The sequence below is a fragment of the Oryzias melastigma genome, linkage group LG18 (assembly GCF_002922805.2).
Source record: "Oryzias melastigma strain HK-1 linkage group LG18, ASM292280v2, whole genome shotgun sequence".
Taxonomy (NCBI): domain Eukaryota; kingdom Metazoa; phylum Chordata; class Actinopteri; order Beloniformes; family Adrianichthyidae; genus Oryzias; species Oryzias melastigma.
The window spans coordinates 10,017,409-10,038,328 of NC_050529.1; the positions used below are offsets into that span (position 1 = coordinate 10,017,409).

General features: G+C 38.1%; 1 protein-coding gene across 43 annotated transcripts in view; it reads left to right on the forward strand.

Moving 5' to 3' along the window:
- LOC112155773 (protein tyrosine phosphatase receptor type D) overlaps nt 1–20,920 on the forward strand; it is a 454,394-nt gene that overhangs the window by 199,191 nt on the left and 234,283 nt on the right. For all 43 annotated transcript variants that reach the window (XM_024287656.2, XM_024287657.2, XM_024287659.2 and 40 more), the window contains one exon: nt 20,571–20,618. The gene's annotated coding sequence lies outside the window, so the exon portion shown is untranslated. The remainder of the gene's footprint in view (nt 1–20,570; nt 20,619–20,920) is intronic.

Below are 20,920 nucleotides of genomic sequence, written 5' to 3' on the forward strand. Positions count from 1 at the left end.
CGAAATATGATCTGAACCGTGAACCTAAAACCGTGACACGATCTGAACCTTGAGAGGATCACCTCTCGAAGAAAGGACATTAGCAAGAGAAAAAAAATCCCAAAATGGCAGCCATTTTTTAAAGATGGCGGCCACACACTCAATTGTTACAAAACAACTTCAATGTCCATTTACTCTAGTCTCAACAGTATTAGGCATGCGCAAAATGGAGTCTAAACTTGAGGGATACCCACAGAATACTATTGTGTATTTTATATATTGTACATATTTTAAAATCTAAACATACTTTTCTAAAAAACGGTATGTTAGGTAAATATATGCCAAATTTGGCGCTTGCACCACAAAATCCATGATTATTTTAAACAACTGTCTCCACCAGTGTACTCTTACATGGTGAATGGGACTGTAAAAGCGCCACGTAAGAATGTGTAATTTACTATTACCCATGATAACTATGGGAGGTGACTTTGATTGGTCAAGTATCGAACATGGCATCAGTAGAAGGTTTATAGTTATAAAGTTTGACTCAATAAATACTCTATCAGTTTCAGATAGGATATAGTGGAGTCGTGTTTTTTTTTTTTTTTTTATTTGACTCAGCTGTCTAGGGTTTGAAAGGAACAACATGTTTTTGTTATCTTCAGACTAGGAGACATCCAAAAGATCTGATGTATTTATTTGTTTATTATAAATCTTTGAATATTACTATTAATTTTTTAATTGTCATTAATTAATATGCCTATTTTTGAAAGTTGTTCTTGAACCGGACATATGATGTTGACTGTGTGAACCAAATAACTGCAGTTTCATCGCCTTACAGTACCCTGGCAGCTTTAGGCCTTAGTCACATGCACTGGTGGGGGGGTAATCAGGGTGTCTTGCTCATACGGTCTCCCCAGGGGGCGTCATAGAAAATGGTTTGTTCAACTTTTGCGTGTGTGACATTGTGAATTATTTGTGGCAGTTCGGGTGGCTGTAGGTTGTCCACACAAACTACACTCTGTCTTCTTTCTAATCTGCAAAGAATGAATAGACCCCTTGTACAGTTTGCAGGATTTGGGGTGGTTTTAAAAAATAAAAAAATCTATGCGACAGTACTATATTTCACCTACTTCACCGTTACTTACCCTTACATGTTGTATAAGTGTTCGCCACGAGCTGTCTCCCACAATATACCCATTCACAAAAATGTACGAGAACATTTTCGCTCTGGTTTCACTGAGTGGTCTACGACCTTGACATTCTTTGGTGGTGAAAGTTGGCCCATTTTTCAATAGAAAAGAGATGTATGGATTTCGAGGCTTAAAATTGTTTGCATGCAGTCTCTAAGCAACCTATGTCCTTCTAACTGCAATATAAAACACTATAGAACACATGATAATGATGAATATTTATTTAATTACACAATAACCGACAGAAATAGCTATTATTTTTCGCTTGTTCACATGAAAACAACCTTTACTTTGTAGATGATGATAAAGGGTTTTAAGCCGTTGCTATGAATTCAACATAACACAAAGGCCTATTAATAATGTACATAGATCTTAAGACCACATTTAAAACCCCTATCTGGTTTTTAAAATTTTTGAAGGCTTTTTCCTGACCAGTCTCTCAACAGCAATGAAGCCTCTCTTCAAAACAGTCAGACTTTGTAGAAACGAAAGCAATAAGAACACTTGATTATACGGTTGAGAGTAAGGACAAGGAGACAGAGGGGCATAGGATAAAAAAGACAGAAAAAAGAAAAACGCTGCCTCTCAGCTTTCATCGAGCCCAACATCTTGATGTTAGAAAGTCCCATTTGTGTGCAGTCTTGGCTGAAGCCGGTGCAGAAAGGTTGAATCCTGGTCATCAGCTGTCAAAGCAGTAATGAACAGTGTTTAGTAGTAATGCCATGCGCTTGCGCATTTTCAGGGTGTGAAATGTCAAAGTGTCTATTTTCCCCAAGCGAGTCAGAAGCTCTACTGTCAGGCCTTCGCCTAAAACCGGCGGGGGAAAGAATATTAAAAAAAAAAAGAGAGAGAGAAAGGCGAGACAGAAACATGGAACTTTCTCCGTTTCACCCATTACAGTCAGTGACTGAAAGAGTGGTCGAATGTCAAGACTAGAAGAAAATAGATGCTTGTAAAGGGCAGAAGAAGTGGGTTTCAAATGGATTCCATTTTACGGACACGTAATGATAGCTATTAAACAAAGCTGACGGGGGGAGGGAAGGGAAAAAAAAGCAGGAGAGGCTGGAGGAGACGCAATCGGAAAGACAGTCGGGAGGTACAAAGAGAGACACACCTGCTGTTGCATCACCTGCTGTAATAACAGTGTTGACATTCAAACAGAAAATGCATACAATAGAATGCATAGCTGAGCCAGCACCTGCTATTCTAATCCAAAGAACACGTTGGGAAATATTACCCACCGTCAGGACTTTTCACGGCACGCACTGACAATCAGTCGACCGTTTGGCAACCTGCATGGGCCGCTGCATTAGAATGGACTGCTAGAGCATGCAAACAAGCACAAATTACACATTAAATAAGCTAATTCACCACTTAACCCATGTTCATTTCACATTATATGAATCAATACGACTGAATTAAGATGTCTGTAGTCAAATTGCTTTTTATTTCTTTCCGACCTTCTTGTATATTTTATAAAATACGCCTTGATTTTTAGTTTTTTTTTTTTTTTCTTTTTTCTCACCTGATTGCTTTTCCATTATCCTTTGAGTTTCCACTCTCTTCCGTCATGGTACCTTGAAAACACTGAGAAAACATCATTCAAAAATGGACTGGATTATTGGTTAGCAAATTCCTCCTTGAATCTCCCTCATGCACCACACATGCCCCCAAAGGGCCAATCAATCACCGCCTTATCCTGTGAAAGCAGCAGAGCAGTCCTTGTATCCGTGCAGACCGATGTTGATTAAAAAAAGGTTTTTTTTTAACCCCTATAAAGCCTGCTGCATCTAAAAATTGACACTTTTTTTGGAATAAAGATATTTTTTAAACCCTTTTATGAAATCCACAAAATATGTGTTAAATCATTTATTTTATGAAATACACATAGTATCAATTATGATATGTTTGGTAATTTAGTCAATGTTTGTTCACAACATGCTAGCTCAAGAGGGAATGAGTTTTAGTGTTTTATTGTTTCAATTTTAATCCATACATTTTTAACACAATAAAACTGTATTATAAATATTTATTCATCTTAAATTTTGCATTCTTTCAATACACCAAGTAGTTGTTTTAACAAAGAAAAAAGAAAAGATGAGTTATTTTCACAAAAACGTTGTAAAATTAGCTAAACCTTTTCCTGCCAAAAGATTTTAATGGAGGCAGCCATTTTGAATTGAGCCACAATAGCCCCTCTACTGTCCCCTAGTGGAATGATAATGAACTACAGGGAATAAAACACAGTCTAAGATATATGTCGATTGGGTTTTTAAGGAAAGTTTGGATCATGTTAGAGAAAATTGGGTTTCAGGAATGTCTTTTAGCATAAATGATATAGTTCAATATATGGGGTTAATGCTAGAAGTCTCTAGTGTTTGAAAAATTGTGGTTTTCTTGTCATCAGTGCTTCCAGACAATTTGTTAACAGATCTGAACAAATGCACATTTATTGCTTAGACTGTGCAAAAAAAAAAAAAAAAAAAAAAATCCCTGGATTATTATTTTAATTCACAAGTTTAAATCCAACAGTGTGATACACACGCACCTAGTCAGGCTCTACCTTTATATGCCAATTTTATTTAAGAGAAAGAAAAAAAACAGTTTGTGGCAGATAAAGACCATAATATTCAAATTGATTTCATCTGTTTGTGAGATACTGTCACCGAGAAAAGGATCAAAGCATATCTGGACCTAATTGGAAAGGCCTACCACCAATCAGAAGATCAAAATGCGTCACCGGGTGAATTGCATCAGCGCAGCTGATCATCTGTACAGTGTCACATCAAGCCTGTCTGTGATGGATAAAAGCTGAGACGGGAGATGAAACCTGTTTGAACGCGAGGCAGCTGGATGTTCTCTGCCAGAGCAAAGGAAACAGGAGCGCTCAGATTCGTCATGTTCCGAGGCCAGACAGCAGCAGGCCTCCTGCGCAGATCCTTTTTAACATCGTTAATAAACCTCTGAGGATTGTCGCGTGTCACATTTGAAATCATCTGTCAAACGTGCTTGCTGTAGTTCCAGGAAATATTTTGAAATATCAAAGATGTTAAGCATTTTATCTTCAGAATTGAACTGATGTGAGACAGGAAGTTTAGCAATTGCTAAATTGGTGACTGCAAAATTAACCAATTTATCCCACTTAAAAAGTAATATGGAGCTTTATAACAATGCACTTCAATTGTGAGAGACAGAAGAATAGAAACAAAGAAATGACAATACATGTTTTATAAATTTAGAATTTATTTGGATGATGGTGCTAAAAATAAGAAAAGTTCACCACAATACTTTGTAACGTAACTTTGGTTGTCAATGACATTTTCTGTCATGTTTTAAGGCTGTATCTGGAAAATACAGACTTTCAACTTCTGCCAAATATTTTTCTGGTGGCTAGGCCACTCAAGAATGTTTGTTGCTAAGTGTTCAGTATCGTTGTCAGGCTGGATGATCTATCTTGTTCCGTCCTCAATAATAATTTCTCTTTTCACCAAACTCATTGGTTATTGTAGATGGGTTGTTCAGGTGTACAATCCTGTCCCTGGTGTCCTTCGACAGCTCTTTGGTCTGGATTATGATGGAGAGGTTGCAGTCTAGCTGTTTAAGGGAGTGAACAGGTGTCTTTTAAGGAGTTAACCAGTTCAAACAGGTGACATAAACACTGGTAAGAAGTAAAGGAGTTAACAGGTCGGTGCGAGACAGAATTTTTCCCTGATGTTGGAGCTAAATATTGATTTTCTTCCCCATTATTCAAATACTTTTTTTTTTAAATCTAACAATGTGATTTCCTTTATTTATTTATTTTTTTTCCATTATGCCTCAAAGTTGGCGTGTGACTTTGATGAACATTGCAGACCTCTTCCTTCTTTTTAAGTAGGGCTTATTGCAGAATTTGTGGCTGCTAAATATAGTTTATGCCCCAGAGTATTATGCCAAAACACAATAAAAGTTCTGGTCAGACCTGGTTAGTTAGAACAGCCAAAAATGTACTGAATTCTAAGAAAAAACAAAAAGTACCAGATCATGCAATTGCAAATTATCACAAATATGAAAAGATCTAAACATTTTTTTGCTACATATAAGATATTTTCAAACATAAATAATTCTTTTTAAGGTCCAACTCTGATGAAAACCATATGTTTTGAGTTTTTGACATGTACATGTGGAATTTTTCTTATGAAAGAGAACAAATGTAGTAAGAAATAATTTTGTTTTTGCATTTCTGAGTATTTTTCCTTTTAAATCCCTGTTAATTTAACTTATACAGCCGGACATTTCCGATATTGCTTGACATTTTTATGTAGCAGCAGATTTACGCTAGCGAGACACACAGCTATCATAATCGGACATGAGGGGATTGGGGGCGGAGCTATTCAGCTCACAGCTAATAGCCACGCCCACCCAGAGGAGATTTTGAAAGAGGCTTCAGATCAGCATGGAAAATGGCTTTCTAGGACATTTAGGTTGTGGGATTTTGGTTAAAAACTAAATAATAATACATTAAAACACTACCGAAAATGATTTTTTTTAAATGAAAAAAATTGTCATAGCGGGACTTTAAGAAACATGGAGTAGGAAAAAAAGGACAACTGTCTTTGGTCGTCAGTTTTCCAGAATTTATGACAGCGCCTCACTCTGCCCACTACTACACAAGAGCAGCTGGGCCAGCCAACATGAGGGGGGAGGCTGTAAAATGTAATTCTGAAAGGCCATAACGAAAACAGTATCAGGCTTCCTGGAACTGTACTTCTTCATTCAGATGTTCTCATTTGTATCCACACCTGTGTCATTCACAGCCTTACGTCTTAACCTAATTTCATGGTCTATGGGTTTGGACGGATGGATGGCTCTGCTGCAACTTTTAAACTGGAAAAAAAGAAAGAGACAGATGTGTGTGTATGTGTGTGTGCGTGACTGAGCATTTGAGTTACTTTAGTCTTCCACAATAACAGCTGAGAAAAGAGAAGAAGGGGGCATCAGATAAAAAAGGGGGGATGGAGGTTACAGCGCTGCAATAGCACAGATGATTGAAGTCAGGAGTAAATGTTAAATCTTCGGTCATGCATTTTATGTTAGTAAAATAAGTAATCAAAAATCTTTTTTGTGGGATTTTTATTCCAGATTTAAAAACTTAAGAGACCTACATGTTTTATGCACATCCGCCCTGAAAGAAGTTCAATGAATTTTCACAACTGAGCTGCAAATGTACTTAAAGGTCAGATTGTGAAATGTTAAAATATCATCTCAGACCCTGAAGGCCTCACTGAGCATGATATTAAGTGCTAAATGGAAAGGGAGCCATTTTTAAAAGATGTCTGTGGTGGCAGGAGACAGACTTTTAATAATTTTTACAAATGTGTTATTACTAATTTTATGGCTTAACCAAATACAGCAGAGCATTTCACCAAAAGTACATGAAGTACACTTTTGGAAACACAATACATCTACTATTACTGAACACTGAGGTTTTAGGTTAAGATTGAATGAGGTCACTCAAATTTAACCCTTTAACCCCTGAGCTATTGCCAGCTTGACAAAATAATGCACTTTTTGAACCGATTACACCATTTTTAGTCATAATCATAAAGCAGAATAGTAGTAGTTCATCAGTAATTTGCCTCTGAGTTATTGGCTGTACCGCTGCCTCTGATATCCCATCATGCCTTTGTTTCAGGCTAGCTTAAGACCCCTCACAACCCCAAGCTAACATTGGCGAGGTGACAAAAATGGCGAGCAATATCAAAACCATCCGGCTGTACAGCTCAGATGAGGGAAATTAAGACGTTAATGGATCTACTTGTTCACAAGTGAGACTTTGACTCGTCCATTTCAGCTGCTGCATCACAACTTGGATCTTTTTCAAATGCTGGGTTTTATTATCCATGACATGAATGAAGAAATACTTCAAAACGCAGTTTTGATCTCAAATTGTTATATATATGTATGTAGAAAAAATTCTAAAAGACGAAATCCACTATTTTTATTGGAGTGTCATTGAAGACTTTTATTACAGTGAAAAGCCTCTTTTCTCTGTCAAAGTCAGCGAGCTCATGTTAATTGGGTAAACATGTCACTACTATAAGGTGGAATTATGTTTGTTTGCACAAGCGGTTGTAGTCTTACAGTAGTCAAAAGAAATATTTATACTTTTGATTTCTGGCCTCAAGAATACATAAACACTGCTTTTGACTAGAATAATTGTGGTCATAGTTTTACATCGTAACCCTTTAACATGTCGACACCTAAACACACTCTCTGACATACCAGAACTCTTGGACCGTTCACGTGATCGAGGATCAGCCAAATCTGACATTTGGCTTTGTACCGATACTAAACATAATATGCATAATGTCGCAACATTGATTGGGTCAACTATTACTGAATTATGTTTGTCAAAAGAATACCAACTCTGGTGCTAAAGCTTTGATGTTAGAGGGATAATTATTATGGAAATGTGCTGCATTTTGAGAAAACTAAACGTGTTTTGAAACATTCTGATTGTACAAAAAATAAATGATAAAAAATTAGTTTATTGCTTGTGTTTCATTAAGCTTATTTTCATTACCGTTTCTTACTTGTGTGCCAAAGGTATCGTCTTCACTGAAATGCACAGCGCTGTGAAAGATATTAAACTCTTCATAAATATGCTAATTATTCTTTTTTATACTCCGGTCCCCACAATGGTTTTACAGCCTAACGACAATAGCATAGCTTCTTATTAGCTGTGTAATTACTGAAATGCTAATAGTGCGCGCTTGCGTCATAAATCAGTCGTTCATTATGTTTAACTAAGCTACAGATCTACATTACTGAGATGATTAAAGTGTAGGTTTACAGCTAGAGGACCACATGTGAAGTGTTGGTGAGAGCTTTGGATGGTTCAGATTTAGGACAGCTTCTGTCTGCTCGGCTGACAACGAGTGCACTGTCAGGCTTCATTTCTGGAGAGATTTCTCACGTGAAAGTCACAGAGTTTGTGCTGTGTGTCGAGCTCGGCAGACCATAAAAGCCCAAAATGACTTCATCACAGCAACTTTAAAGCATCTCTTGTTATTTTAGACTGACTACATTTACAGTGAAGGTGCAAAAAGTGGTTCGGATATAGTTACTTAAAGTTTAGACCTATTTCTAAAATTTTCTTAAAGCAAGTCTTAAATTGATTGAAGCTTAAAGCGACCTGGGAGGGACTGGCAACTTCTCCAGGCTGTACCCTGCCTTCGCACAGCGATTACTGGGATAGGCTCCAGCAACCCTATAAATCTGAAAGGGATTAAAGGGGTTAAGAAAATAGATTTGTGAATCTCATTTCCAGGAGCTTCAACATTATTGTTAGGTGTTAAGTTTAAATTTGTAGTTGGTACTAAAGAGGATTTTACTTTTATTTTTGGAAAATTCAATATGGCTGCCTCTTCCTGAGGTCAAAGAGTAACAAAAGTTCCGTTGGGGTTGTAGATTTGAGCTGGAGATATGTATATGTGTGACACTGTGTGAAGACGGCTCAAACAAAAGTTTTTTTTTTCCTATACTGTGCAAAAATGTGGCACAAAATGGCCACCGAGCCATATTTCCTGTGGCCATAACCATCAAAATTTCAAAGCTTCCTTCAGTGTTTTGGTTTTGTTGGTGGATTATTTTTCTTGAACCCCATGAAATATTTTTGCCCCATTCCTTTTTTTGATAGTTTCTCCCACTTTTTTTTTTCTTGAGGGGGTGGGGGAGGTCTAGGGGGTCATTCACAAAATCAAAAATTCTTTTTCACAAGGTACTAGGTTTGTAGGTTTGTTTACAGTAAGAAAGAAAGAAGAATTGTGATAACAATATGGTCCTTGTAGTCTAGAACCGCTATAAGTTACAATAAAAATAAAAACTCTCAGAACCTTAGGGATGCTGTTCATCAAGTTGAATCAGGCCTCTCTTTTTTTTTTTTGAAAATAAAGACTCAAAACTTCTAACACCTAAAAGCTGCCATGTTATTGTCATATATAAAGATGACTCCTCAAAAAACCTAGAATAATGATCTTTGTGTGCTCCCTACTCTTTTACTATTCAGCTCAGGTCTTCCTTAAGTAGAGGTGGGGAGAAACCCAACTCTCTGCGGTGCAATTACAGCCGTGCACTGCAGTCCCTTTACCCACTTCTACATGGTGTGATATTAATTACTGTTTGTAAACAATGCACTTTGCAGAGATTATTGCGTGCACTCGGCGTCCTCCATTTGTGTTTGGTAATTCTCACAAGTGATTAAGTGGTGCAGCTAGGACAGCTGTTCAAGATGAGTTCATTGGCATGTTTAATTAATTGCACTTGAGATAATTATTCAATCATTACTTTGATTAATTTTATTTTACGTTCCGGATAATGCATCAAACGTCTGTTTGATGTCATTCGTTTCGAAAGCAGGGCTAACTAGCGTCAGGAGTCAAATTTTGGGGGAAAGTTCTGACCTTGTATTTGATCAGAGTGATGGTAATCCCAATTCAACAATCAAATCAGAAATATTTCTACTTCTCCTTTATTTCTGTGTGCGACGCATTGATCACACTGCCACTGCTCACTTTAGTGCTTTCAGTGTATTCAATCTGCAACTGTTCTGCACTCAGACATTAAGAGTAGTGGCAACATCCAGCTGAAAGAAAGCCCGGCAAATCATTTGTGGGAGATCTTGTCAAACAGATTAATTCCCACTGTGGGCTTTGGGGTTCTGGGCCATTTTTCTGACATGCTGCTTTACCAGGCTTCCTCTTGATAATACCCCAAAGATAAAATTAATTGTGCAGGGAGATGTGGGATGGGGAATATCTTAAAGGACCTTGAGCAACACATGAAACCTTTTTTTCTTTTTTGCCCTCCCGCTCGTCTGCGTGTGAAAAACACAGAAACAATCAAACTGTCAGAAGCATATGACACATTGCATCATCGATCACTGACTTGGTTGGGAAGTTTCTGCAGGGGTGGTGGGGGGGGGGGATTTTTTGAGAGAGATGTGAAGGGACAAAATCTGCCCTCCTGAAATATTCTTGTCTAAGTGTCTACGCTCAAATTATCATCAAAGAGGGATTTCTCACTTTATCAGCACTGGGGAAACACTGAGGTATTTATCTACAACTAGCTGTATATCTTAGAGTAATTCTTAAAGACTGACAGTCAATGTTTAAAGACCCACTCCAATGAAATTGTGTTTTTGGTATTTTTAGCAAATACAAATGTCTTGAATCAGGAGCAGACAAAAAAATGCAGTTTGAAAAAGTTATTCAGAAACTACAATCTACAAGCCATCAGCTCTCTTTTCAATCAATTTCAACACATCCACTTGTAGAGAAATATATCCATGAACGTCTTTGTTTTCCACATCCGCATTTGTCTTGAAACTGTATGTCTGGATAGCTCCAATATTGATCGGCATTTTTGTTGCACCTGTAATATTAGGTTTGGATTTTGTGGGGCTGTAAGCTAGTGGGATCATGGGAAACAAGTGCAGGCTTACTCTGCGATAACAGTCCACAACTCAGAGGCGATTTTCTTATGAACTACAGCCGCACCGCTGAAATTATGTCTATGAAAATGACACCACTTTTTTGATTTTGGCTAAGAACAACAGAAACATGAATAAAATATTACTAGGAACACTTTAGAAACAGATGAAGAGATGATTAGAGTGGGACTTTAACAAGAATCCACAACCAGATCAGCTTCTTCTTGGAATAGGATGTTTGTTTTCATTCACGTGTGTTTAGTCAAGTGGCAAACTCTGAAATGCTGATGGGGTATAACACAAGAAGTAACACAAAGTAAAAAATCTGTATGGGGATGCAGGTGGCCCATATCAAGGTTGTAGACCACTGTTTGTAAGAAAGAAGATGTTCTTGTATATTTTTTATTTACTGGCATGTTGCGAGCAATAGATCCCGAAAAAAAGGCTAAAACAGACTGTTGGAAATTAGGAAATTAGACAATCAAAGCGTAGTTTGGATGGGCAACCTATTGCTGCACTACAGTCTTCTATAGTCCTCGTTACTAGTACTTGGGTTGGTACTTGCTCCTTACTAATTATTAGCATGTTGCGCAGGTGATGATATGACATCATCACCTGTATGTTTTCAATTATTGCAGTTAATAATAGCCTTACCAATACCTTATGATACCACAATACATGCCCTTGAGCTGCAAGATGCACTTGCACTCTTCTTAAGATGCTGTGGCTTCTCTCTACAACCCTCTAGGGTCCTAGACAACCCAAAATCCATAAGGTTTGTGTGCATGTAGCTAAGTATTTATATATAGACAGGTAATGAAAGTTAAGCTAGTTACGTTTAGAGTAAAAGAACCGACACCACAACCCCTCAAACTTCAGGATGAATAATTTGTAACTTTCAGGTTGGGTAATGTCCACTATGTCTTATTGTTTCTGTGACAACTAAAAAAAAAAACAACAATATAGTTTGTGTGAGAGTGTGTTTACTTTTCTTGCAGCATATAGAGGTGTTGATCCTGTCAGGGATTGGAGCTCCGTATAAATAAGAGATGAGATGATACGACTGCTTACTGCAAATTCTTTCTTCGTGTGCGCTCTTGTCATAGTGTACAGAGGGGAAAAATAAAAGAAAAACTGTGCGTGCTGCGATGAAACACTTCAAAAGGAGCATTGTGTTTGGTCGTTTCCGTATACATTTGAATCCCGCTCACTGAGCCTCAACACAAATACCCACAATCCCATATAAACACTCTGCTTCTGAACAATCCACATCCAGCCACTTTGAACCAAAATAGCCAAGTGGAAAGCCTTTGGATTCAGGACTGACACTTTTTTTTGCAAAATAGCAGGAACATCAGTGAAGCATCTAACCGCTAGGGGCTATTTACTCCATCGACTTTAATGTACAGTTCCTCAACTTTTCAAAATAAACTACTTTCATTATTGTTCAAATAATACCTTTTCAGTTTTGTTTTCTTTGAAGTCAAAACTGTAAATATAAGGAGGCGGGGTCTTTGAACTAAACTGTCAATCTTATTGAAAGAGTTATTTCCAAATTAGGGAAATACCTTGAGTGTAGTTAGAGAGATATACTATTACCTTTCCATCAAACTCATTTTGACAGGTGACCTTTGACCTGCACATTCCAAAGTGATGACGTAACAATTTGATATAAAGTTTATATTTGATATAAAGTTTATATCAAATTGTTACGTCATCACTTTGGAATGTGCAGGTCAAAGGTCACCTGTCAAAATTATTTTGATGGAAAGGTAATACTATATCTCTCTGTAGTTGACCCCATAGAGAACTAAATTCAGTTACCACACTAACGAGTCTCAACAACAAACTTCTAAGTTTACAAATGATTGATCATTGGCATTATTAGGAAGTTTTTGCATTCTTCTCCATTAAAGACAGCACAATTACAGGCAATCACAGACAGACGGTAGGGTTGACACTCACAAATGTAGATAGTTTAGTAGAATACTGACTACTGACAGTACCATAGATATCAGTTGGAAATTTAATTTGCTTGAAGGAAACTCCTTTACATTTTTATGTCCTTATTAAGTTAAAATCCGCTTTTCAAACCCACCTAATCCCTTTCTGGGTCATGGGGATGCTGGAGCCTATCCCAGTCACTAACGTGCAAAGGTGGTGCAAATGGTGGTTTACCATATGTTAACCTACACATAATTTACCTTTTAATCCAAACGATTTACTTATTTTACAATGTGGGTTAATATGAAGTTTGGAATCTTTGTCGAGGAAAACTATGTCTATACTTCTGGGGTTTGAACGGCCCCAACCAACCAATCAGAAGGCAGTGAGCTGCTGCCACCTCAATTATTGCCCATTATGGTACTTTTAGTAGTTGACTAAGCACACGTTTTTTTAAGTTTGTCATTGGAAGATTAATCATTTCAACTTAAAGAGGTTGTCAAAAGTTAACTTTAAAAGCAAATCACATTCATGGGATTTTTTTTGTTTCTTTGTTAGTCTGATCTGTCCTGTCTTGGATGTAAATTGTGTAACTGTAGCCTTAACAAATTGATCTTCTTATGCATTTTTTGAGAGGGGGGGGGGTCGTTTCTATTTTTGAGCCCATTACCTTCAGAGGGAATAAATTCAATAGCCGCCGTTGACACCCAGTACATTGCTCTTCATGAAACACCTTCAAGTAATCCAGGCAGACAGATAATGGCTTGGAAGAGGACTCGGCTTGCTGCTCGGTGACAGACATTTCCAATTAAAAGAGTAAATAAGTTGAGATTCATCTATTTCATCCTGTTTAGAGAATTATCAGTCTTTTTTTCTGCTTTAAATCCACTCCCTCTGAAATAGTAATACAGAAAATGTGAATTTACCAGACTGAAAAGGGTCATTGCTACATCGTGATGACAATATTCTTTAGGTTTCCTTCCAATATCTGAACAAATGGTTTTATGTGAGAAATATATCCTTTCACACACATCAGCTATAATAGGTAGTCTGTAAAATGTATGGACTTGTACAGCACAATATCACTCCAAAGGGTTTTACAGTATGTTGACATTTAACCTGCATTTATTCTTTAGACAGCTTTAAATCGGAGTTTTCAACTTATTGCTATGGATTATATGAATCAGTTTATGCTTTATGTGTGAAAATACAATTTATTTATAATTTATATGGGACTGAGTGACTCTCTCCCCTTGGATTCAGGAAGAACCAGGTAATTGTCATGAGTTCTTACTCATGACTGATTACCTGGTTCAGGTGTGTCCAGCCAATAAGAATATGCCAGAGCAGGGTATGGTGGAAAACATGCAGGAAGCTGGCACTCGAGGCCCAGGATTGCCTACCCCTGATGTAGATGGTGGTAGTCAGGTGTGCAGAATGTAAAAGGGCCCAATTTTTATATACCCCTGGGCTACACGGCAGGTAGCAATCGGTGGCACTTGATCTGGACAGCCGCCGTCTGGAGACATTTACCCATCATCCACTCAGAGCTGTAGCCAGCTATTGATTCGACCTATAGCCGTAATGGCGTCATCCCCACCTGTCACTGGAGTGCCATTGAGCGACCTCAAAATGTGCCTGGGCGGCCTCTGACCGATGTCCTCTTTGGAGATACACCCAACCCAAAATCCAGGGCACTATGTAGTCCCGCACTATATAGTTTTTTAGTAGTTAGGGATTAGGACGGGAATTCCGACACAACCTTGGAGAAAAATTCTCCGGTCACTGTAAAATTGTAACTTTTCTTACAACATCCGTGACCACTGAAGGGTTTGTAAAATGTGACTGTCGCCTCCCGAGTACAAATGCTGCCCTGAGCCAACCTGGTAAATTTGCTGGAAAACTTGCACTTATGTCATTCCTCAGTTTTTCCCAGTTTTTAACAAAAAAAACAAAAAAAATCATGAGCAGTTAGTTTAAAAAGAAAATTCTTGTTTTCTTTTTTTTTTTTTTTACTCACAGTTGGATGAAGACTGGTGTTTCAAACCCAATAAATAAATGAGAAAAGCTTTTAAGCAAACTGAGCGCTGTTGCACTTGCTGACACCCTGAAATTGAGCCAAATTCAAACGAGCCTAGAAATGACCGGAATGTTGCACAGCTGATTGGACACTACCGTAAGAGTGATGAATGGGCCATCTTTAGACCAAACCACGCCGATGTGCAATTAGCAGTGGTCATGCTGCTCCATCCCCACACGCTCCATAACTAAGGCTAGTGTGGAACTCTCAAGCATAAAAAACAATGAAAATATACTGACTATACCTGGAGCAGGCATTAAATTTCAGTGAGTTTTTTTTGCCTCACTGAACAATAAAATGTGTCAAAAGGTCTGTCCAGCAGGGGGAAAAGATTTCTTCTTTTTTGTATATAAAGTGACATGACTCATTACTGGGATGAATGGCCATGAAATTCCCCCGGACCAGCATCAAGCCAATCCCGCCCCCCTTCAGGCGGCCCTCACGTGAACCATTCTGGGTGGAAGCTGAGCATTTAAGCGTCTGCCTGTGAGTGCTGAGGCAAGCAAGCACGCTAAATGGCTGCTCGTTTCAGCTCTGAGGGACTCATTCTGCTGTTATCATGCAAAATAAAAGCTGACATCATACTCAGTTTAAGATAATTCAGAAGAAACGGAAAAAGAATGCAAACATTGGAGGAGAAAACTCCCAATGGAGGGGTTTTTTCCCCCATTTTTTTCTTTTGTAGGTTTTAATTATATCAAATTTGTCATCACCGCAGAACATACATAACATAAATGTTTCAATATTCAAACTGACGAAGCTTAGCTTTTATGCATTGGATTAGCACATTTTAGATTTGATGACCATCATTGGCCTAAAAATATTAAGTTAAGGGTATACACTCTAGGATGTGGCATCACCTCTTCTATTAAAAGTTGAAGATATCATCCGTTGAAGGAAATTTTCTTCTTTTTCATTTGTATAACTTCTTCACATTCTGCTCTAACAGACGTTTCAGTGTCTTTAGAGTCTTTTTTAATGACACACATGTATTAAAAGTTCTTGAACAATTTTGAGCAAACTCATGCTGTTGTAAAAACAGGCGTATTTGGTCCTAGTTTTCCTCCCTAAATACAAAAAGATTTAAATTGACTCAATCAAATACTTGGGCAGTAATGCTTCTCCATGATGGCAGAATATCTAAGGTTATAAGGCCATCTGTAATTACCAACAGTAGTTTAGTAATGTCATTGACATCATAATGATGATTATTGAGGAATGAAGGGCTAAAGACCACCTACATACAGGGATTTCTGCATATTCTTATAAGTTTCTGACAATTCTATGCACCCAAATTGCTGTGATGATAACAAATCTAACATTTAATCAATTTGATGTTATAAAGACAAACGTTACTTCAGTGGTAAAGGATATTAGTGGGCATTCTTAGAATCCCTGCTTCTCCATGACCTCCTGATTATGTTACAAACTTGATGTCAATGACCTACATTGGCAGATGTTTTACCAGCTGAGTTTCTTGCTTTTTTCGCCAGCTGTTGTCACTGACTTGGGACTTGTAACAGACATCAAACCAAAAACAGTATCCGTGAGAGTAAAATCTCTCAATGTACAGTCTTTTTTTCTACGAAGGCTACGACCTTGGCATTTTGTGTGGGCCACTCTAGAGTGCCGAACATGTTTGCCGATGTCTCGCCCATAGACAGCCTATATCCATCAATAAGGACAATTGTGACTAAGGTCTATATTTAAAGTGTTTGTTAAGAGCATGAAAAGGAAGTAGTTCGACAGTATATTTATTTCAAACATACTTTTCAGTTTTTTCTTGAAGTAGTGATACAGCAATGAATGTTCTAAGACATTGTAGGGCAGACAAAAGTGAAAGACTGCACATAGCTTCAGTATATAATTTGTCTTTGGCACTGTGGCAGAAACATTTTTTTTTCTTTTACTTATCGTAAATGTTTCTATAGTGCAAATGCAAAGTATTTCTCCACAAATGTAACATCTACAGTTACACAATCAACACAAGTACCTCTACCCCTTCTGTGCGTTCTTGTTCTTTTGGTTGAACTTTTCTTTTCACCGCTTTAGAAATTTTGCTTGATACAGCTAAATATGGCAACCCTTTGCCACATAACACTCTAGGTGCTGATTACTTGCAATTATGTTCAGAGACTGCTCATACAACAGAATCCATTATAATCTGTCCACTTAAATACACTTACAGAGATGTTGTACCCTCAAAACTATTGGGTGACTGGACTTGGTTTCTATGGGAACAGGAGAGCATGGCAAATCATTGAATTGTGAATACAGCAGATGTTGCTCAGATAAGCTGTGAAGGAAATCCAAGTTATAGGTCATTTTAAAGGAAAGCGCTTCGCTAAATAATCAGAAAAGTCTTTTTTGTCCTCCATATGTCTATCAAGAATGCTACATACAGTATGTCACGAAACAGAAGGAGTGAAATACAGATAAACCAAGAATGTAAATTCTTAGTTTATCCAAAAATGTAAATAAATTATTGTTGGTGCACATTAAACAGAATATTTATGAAGCTAAATACATAGTTTTTTTTTTTCCGCAAGTATGGATAATCTTCTACAACTTGCACTTTGGTATATCTTTTTTTTTTATTTATACCAAGTTTGTTGTTTAAGAATTCCAGGATCTTCAACAATCTCCTACAATCTTTGGAATCTCTAGAGTCTAATTCAACTGACTCATTTTAACATGCTACAGATTAATCAATGTACTTTTGATACAGAAATATATTTAAAATTCTACTAACTGTCAAACACCTGGTTTGTGAAAGTTGTACTGCATATTTCTCATATTTCTGCACACACAGTCACGCTCAGGAACCATTTGGTGGTTTAACCCACCCAGTCCAAGCCCTTAATGCTGAGTGTCAATCAGGTAGGGATAGGGTCTCATTTTTAGAGTCTCTGGTATAATCCCTCCTGGATTTGAACTCATGATCTCAGGGTCTATTAGAAAATCCCCAAATCACAGCATGTAAGACAACCTAAGCAGTTAAGTAATTTTTTTTAATTAGCCAGGGAAAAAAAAAAAAAAAAAAGACTGGAAATGTTTCCTTTTGTTCAGAAGCGAGAGGATTGGAGTTTGGGATTCATTGACTGACTGGCACAGTGTTCAAATTTTTACTGGCCCATTTTGGTAAATTTGAAATTTGAGCCAGAGGACAACTAGTCAAACAATGGTACCACTCTCCCCTGAGGTCATGAGGTGTGGGTTCAAACAGATGAGATCCCTGATACCAACGCATTCTCACTACCAACTCATCATATACGGACTTAAGGGTCCCCTCCACCTCACTATTTGACGTTTTGGGTGTCTCCAACTTATCATTTTTTAATTTTTTTTTTTGCTCTTCCCATTAAATCAGAGGTCCCTTACCATTGGGATGCGGTAATAGATGCGGACTGGGACGCAAACTGGATTGGACCAATACCAGACCAATACTGGTACCCTAACACTAACCCGGTACCAGTTCCTCATGCGGTACTGCATCCCAAGGGTTTGGGACCTCTGATTTAATTGGAACAGCCAGCACATGAAAAAACGACAAGTTGGGTACATCCAAAAGGTCAAAAATGTGACGTGGAGGGGACCCGAACCATATGTCCATATATGATGAGTTGGTAGTGAGAATGTGTAGCAGATACAGGCAGCAGAAATAAGTGTCCATCAAATTTTGTCTGGGGATGTACCTTGAGGCGTGAACCCCAGCTATCAGGGAAGAGCTTTAAGGTGGATTGGACATCCTGTGACAACGCCAATACCTGGTGAGGTGTTAGTTACGTGGAGTGAGAGCCATTTATGGCAGACCCTCAAAAACCCTATAGAACAATATCCTTTTTAGGCAGACCCTTAGCATTATCCTTGAAAGGGCGGCAGAGGTTGCAGTGGAGGTCTGGGAAAACTTGCTGAGAAGAGGTGGAAACTGGACGGACGGATGCCTCTGGTTGATGTCTGATGTGAAAAGGAGGAAAAAGGCTTTTGCACAAATGACATGCTTTACTCCAGGAGCCAACTGCTGTTGGCAAGCACCCCACTCACCTACGTTTACATGACATAAAAAGAACAGAGAGCCAATGTGTCCCTCCGTATGGTGGGTCAGACTGCAAGGCAGGGCCAGATTTTCACAGGGAGTGAATTATGGGGATGAATTAAAAACTGGATTTCTGCACAGTGGCATATGAAGCAAGTGCCTCTAGGGCCTGAATTCTTGTGTTTTAGCAATGAAGCTGTGACAGCCCAGCTGAGGCAGACCTGTTTGAGTTGGCCTGTTTATGCCTGTTTTGTGCTACAAGCACTACTGTATACCAGTTTGCAAAAATAAAAATGAGGACTGTGTTCCTAACAAATGGTTATCAGCCATCTGTCGGTATAACCCAGTTTGTCAGGATACAAAGAGACCTGGATAAATATTTTTACCCTTTTCTTGCAGTTTTGCAATTTAACTTTAAGCATCTATTCTATTTGTTAAACGGTAATTTTAGAGACTCTGTAATACAGCCGGTTTTTCATGTGAAAAAATAAGCAATAGGTTACCAGGTATAACAGCAACAATTCTCAGAAACTTGATTGTCTCAGAGATTTCTTAAAGATTTTTCCAACTTGTATTTTTCCAATGCATCATGTTGGCATAAGGGGGATTTTATCTAAACCTTTTTTTTTTGCCAGAGAGCTCTGTCGCAGTCTGTTCATAACATTTATGGAAAACATACTAAGTTGTGACGAAAAGCCTAGACAATCTATCCGTTTTTATGCAGACGACGTACTCCTTAGGTTTCATAAAGCTGTCAGCTCTTTCTTGATTGTAATTCGTCTTGAATGAGTCCTACCTCCAAGTCTGGGGCCAGGATTTTACAGACAAGAGAGCTTAACCTGTAACAAGTGCCTCCTTCACCTGTATAGTTTACTACCATGATGTAAAAAAAGAGAAGAACTGGAGGCTGACTGTCAGATCTCTGGAGTAATTCCGTAAAGCAGCTAAAGCTCTTAATTTACTAATCAGCTATTGATGTTCTTAACCTCCCCTGTGGCCATGAGCTGTGAGTTGTGAACAAATGGATAAAATCACAGGTACAGGTGATGGAAATGGGATTCTCCCACAGACTGGCCGCTGTAAAAGCACTTGGACTGAACTGGGAGTCAAACGACCAGTCCTCCACATGATGCAGTGGTTTGGATTTGAGAATGCCAACGAAAAGCCTTCCTGGTGACACACTATGGGCATGTCTAGAGTGCGATTTCTTTGATACCCCAAAGAGATAAAGTTTCCTGTTTGGCCTGATAATGTCTTTTTGAGTCCCTAGAGGAGGTGGGACAGGTCCACAGAGAGGAACTGTCAACACGGATGGAAGGATGGATTTGGTAGCAATGGGAAGATTGTATAAAATTTCACTATATAACCCTTCTTTGAACCATTAAAGGGTCTATACGTGCTTTTCTTAAGCCTTTCAGAGTAAACTGTATACATATATATGATCAAATATTGCCATTGGCACACTGATAAACAAATTATTTATGAAATATTAGTTATTTTCGTGAGTTTTTTCCTACCCGGACGTAAGATGACTTGATCTCTGAAGCTTGTTTTGTACTTTATTTTCAATAGCAGTGCCCAATCGACTTTAGAGATATGTGTGTCTTTTGTTTATCACATGGATTTGTACGTACTGTATTTCTATCTTTGAAATTTTGCAGCTACAGACTGAATCGTTCTCCCAGGGCGTTTAGCAAACTGGGACACAATCCCCACCTCTTACTTTTACCAATTTGCTTGTGGGAGCCCCGGAGTCCTTGTCTTCATTAAAGAAGTTCCTCATTGATCAATCACTGTCAGAGTAGTTACTCTGTAATTGCACTGTAGCCTAATCGTGACTGACATCTCATCCCTCCTGCTCTGTCGCAGGTCTCAGGAGAGAGAATGCTCCATGACTTTCACACCTTCGACCTCAAGGTAGGCCTCTTAAAGGATTCTTTTCTTCCTGTCTGTTTAATTTGTCTAAAAAAAAAAACTGGACAGTTTTCTTCTGGGTATTCAAATATTTTATCAATGGTGAAGGCAAAGTAGGTAACCTAAAATAGACTTTGCTGAATATGCTTTTGACATATTTTATCGTTTGAGTGTCACTGTAAAGTGTCTGTTCTGGTTTAAAGATGTCACCCATAAATCTTAAGGACTTTTATTATATTCAACGTTCAGATCAGGATGGAATCCATATGTTTAAAATCCTTATGTCCTCTTTTTTTTTTTTTGCT